The sequence below is a fragment of the Quercus suber genome, unplaced genomic scaffold (genome assembly GCF_002906115.3).
Source record: "Quercus suber isolate HL8 unplaced genomic scaffold, Cork oak 2.0 scaffold_73, whole genome shotgun sequence".
Taxonomy (NCBI): domain Eukaryota; kingdom Viridiplantae; phylum Streptophyta; class Magnoliopsida; order Fagales; family Fagaceae; genus Quercus; species Quercus suber.
The window spans coordinates 1,137,502-1,141,604 of NW_027069538.1; the positions used below are offsets into that span (position 1 = coordinate 1,137,502).

Here is a 4,103-nt window from a genome sequence, read left to right on the forward strand (position 1 = left end):
TATTGCCTTACACACGGTTGAGAATTTTAGATAAGTAAAATTTTTAATATCCTCTAGGGAAAAAAAATATAACTGAAGTTACAACAAATTTTGAGAAAATCAGTAATTTTTCAAAATAAATTTATTCAACTATTATATTATACTTCATGACAGAATAAAAACACTCAGTGCAATAGGTATTAGAAGTGTAAATGAACCAAGGTGTTGATAGTAGATTAGTAATCGTCCTCCTACCTATTTTTGCAACAAATTTATTAGAATTATTACATGCTTAGGGTGCAATATATGGATCAAATCTAATGACAGGAAATTGATATCAACATAAAAACTTCTACAAATGTAATAGTGATCATAAGGGTCCACAATGGAAGTGCATTTGCCCATGGAGGATAAAAAAAAAAATCAATGAAAATGTAGCAATAATAATATTGAAAAAAAGAAAGAGTCAAAACAAATGACATACAAAGTGGAACAAATAGAATCATATATCAAAACCACTGTAGAGTATATGGAGCAACTGAAACTTTTCTTCTTTGGAAGCATTTTAGAGAGAGATAGTATGTTGGGGTATTGGTCTCTTCTTTTTTTTCTTTTTTTCTTTTTCCTTAAACTAATCAAATATAACTTGTATTAAATACTATTCATATTCATTACATCAGTGTTTAGCCAATCAATAAGCAAGCCATACCAATACATATGCATGTTGATTCGCCTCTAACCTAGAATAGCTTAACTTCCATGGCTTGAACAGATTCATTCTTAGTATTGCTTCCTCCACCACAGCTCCCAGCATGAATTATCTTCCTCCGACCCCAGATCATAGCTTGTCAATAACATTTGCTAAATTTCCCTCTAAGATGATATCTCTTGCACCTATCCCAATTGCAAAATTAATAGCCTAGTGCCTAGCCAACCGCTGCTAGTTCTGCCTCCTCCTAAAACATAATTGCTCTCCCTTTGCAACTCAATGTTGCAATGAGGTACTGATTATCATCTCAAATAAAAACTCTTGCTCCCAATGTGCTTTGTTCCTTAAAAATTGCTCCATCAAAATTTATCATCAAGGACATCTCTTGAGGAGGTTGTTTTTTATGCTTGATTGGTGGATTCTTATGTGCAATTAAATCGTTACAGGTCTTGTAGTCTTGCAGCAAAACATATGGCCTTTTTGGCCATCACACCGGGCAGTTTGAACTATTATTCAAAAAGTCATTAATTTCTTTAACTCCAGAGCATCCACGCTATCTCAAAAAGTTCCTCCACCACCTCCGCTTCCTTCCCTTCTAAAATTTTCCTGTAAGTTTTATGACAAAAAAGTTTGATGAAGAGAATGTATTGATTGGAAAAATGTGTAGAGACAAAATATCAAATTAACCAATCCATTGATTTAACTCTTAAATTCTGCATTAATTTTGCGTTGAATCTATCTTAAACATTTAAAGTAATAAAGGCATACCACAAATTTGAGTTGTTTAGCTAATTTAATGTGGAAAAATGCCTTTCACCAATTAGCCAAATCCCTTTTACCCATTTAGTCAAAAGACTTTGATATGAGTTGAATTGAACCACCATAATCTTTGTTCTAACCAAAACATAATTTTCAAGGAAATCAACCTTAAACAGTGATCACAAAATGGGAAGAACGTATCTCATATAAAATATGAAATTTCACATCACATCAAAAAGAAATTTTCAATCAACATATGGCATGCAACAATAAGTCAATAACATTTAATCATAATTCCAAAAGAACAAATATAAAACACTGCAAATTTTCAACTTATTATGAATTTGAATATAAAATCAAAGTACTGTGCTCTACCACAATGACCGTTATCAAGTAATATGGATTACTATTTAGTTGAGCTCAGTTATGTGGGTTTGTGACCCAAGTGGGGGCTTAAACCAATGGACTTGGCAAAGGCTCAGGGTTTTCATTAATCTTAAAAAAAAAAAAAAAAAATAGATAGAAAGAAGGGTAAAAAGAGAGATAAAGAGAGGGAATAAATAAAAATAAGATCTGGAAAGGAGAGAGATAATAAGAGACAGAGTGAGATTGAATTTGAATGAGAAAAAAAAAAAAGAATCAAAGGATTACAAATCACCTGTCTAAGATAAATTTCATTAAGCATACGACCTATAAAGTTAATCTTCCATTGAAGATTGCTTCTTTTGTATCTGTGACAGTCTCATTTAGCCGTTAAGTTCTTGTTTTCTATCTTCTTGAGTAGTGATTATCTGCCCTTTTTTATGTCAATCTCATTTGAGGGGGTTTAACTTTGACAAAGATAAGAGGCGAGAGAGAAAGGTAGTAACTGAAGTTGGATAAATTAATGGAAAAGAAAATTGGAATGTAAGAATTGAACAACCATTTTATGAAGAATACCAAGAGGTTGGCAATATAAAACTACTAAATTTTGTAGAAGGAGAAATGACAGCTAAGTTTATCAAGAACGTAGTTCACATCAGAAAGGAAGAGAAGGAATACAACAGAAGAAGATCAAAATGAAGAAATAAATACAGGCCTTAAACGACAGTAGCATATGAGTAATGTATTGTTTTTGTATGTAAAACTACATGTAGTTTATGTTGTATTAGGAAACTTCAGTTCACACGTGGAGTAACTAACTCACTCACGTGCCATAACTGCCTCCGTGTATTTAGGATTGTTGGTTGCTTTCTCATGCTCTCTGTTTTCTGGTATTTAGTTCAGAGGCTTGTACAGATTATTTCATTAATGTAAATTAAAGGCTCAGGGTTTTCATTAATCTTAAAAAAAAAAAAAAAATAAAAAAAAAAAAAAGATAGAAAGAAGGGTAAAAAGAGAGATAAAGAGAGGGAATAAATAAAAATAAGATCTGGGAAGGAGAGAGATAATAAGAGACAGAGTGAGATTGAATTTGAATGAGAAAAAAAAATGAATCAAAGGATTACAAATCACCTGTCTAAGATAAATTTCATTAAGCATGCGACCTATAAAGTTAATCTTCCATTGAAGATTGCTACTTTTGCATCTATGACAGTCTCATTTAGCCGTTAAGTTCTTGTTCTCTATCTTCTTGAGTAGTGATTATCTGCCCTTTTTTTATGTCAATCTCATTTGAGGGGGTTTAACTTTGACAAAGATAAGAGGCGAGAGAGAAAGGTAGTAATTGAAGTTGGATAAATTAATGGAAAAGAAAATTGGAATGTAAGAATTGAACAACCATTTTATGAAGAATACCTAGAGGTTGGCAATATAAAACTACTAAATTTTGAAGAAGGAGAAATGACAGCTAAGTTGCACAACACGATGGGATTTCAGTAAATGCTGAAAGCCTCTGTTTTTATAGCTTCCTCATTTTCCATTTAATTGAGGCTGACAATGGCCCATGTATTAAAACTGGCCATCTTTTATATAACAGTAAAAATAGGTTAATGGGACTTTTGAGGTAACAATAAAAACAACTTAACGAAAATAGGTTAAAAAGGCTAAATGCAAGATTAGAGTATCACATGGCAGGACCTCATGTACTTTCGCATGAGGTCTCTGCTTTTATATATATATATATATATATTGATTTCTACCGTTCACGTAAAAAATTGAAAGTTTGAGATCACATTTTGGCCTTTATTAAAAACAAAAAATGAAGTGTTCTTCAACGGGGTGGAAAGAAAAAGGAAAAAAGAAAGTGTGGAAAGCAGTAAATAAGGGGAGAGAGAAAAATATTGTGGTATTAATTAGGTTATTAGATGGAAACCAATAACATGATATTTTTTCAACCATTATATCTTTTAGAAATCTGCGGTGTTTAAAATTTGTAACTTTATCAAAGTTATATCAGGTGTAACTTAAACTCATCTCTTATCTATATAGTTTATTTATATGTGGTGCCTAAAAATAGGAAAAATGAACTACCAATAACAGTAAGTATATTCCAATAGTTACAACAATTTGAGAAATCAGAATTAAACATCTGTTTTCATAACATTAGGTATACCAAACTTGTTTTCATAAGTCATTACATTATTTTTTGAAAAATTTATTCTTAAAAAAAATTAATATCCAAATAATGTGTTTGGATGATTCATTAATTTATTTTATTTTTAAAAATTTATGTAAA

General features: G+C 31.1%; 1 long non-coding RNA gene across 1 annotated transcript; it reads right to left on the bottom strand.

Annotated features, from left to right (window-relative positions):
• Nucleotides 1-509: 509 nt before the first annotated feature.
• On the bottom strand, nt 510-3,365 carry LOC136067444 (uncharacterized). The gene is made up of 2 exons (XR_010628932.1): nt 2,942-3,365; nt 510-1,294 (listed from the first exon to the last, which is right to left on the bottom strand). It is a non-coding gene; the product is annotated as an uncharacterized LOC136067444 (long non-coding RNA).
• Between the last annotated feature and the right edge of the window lie 738 nt (nt 3,366-4,103).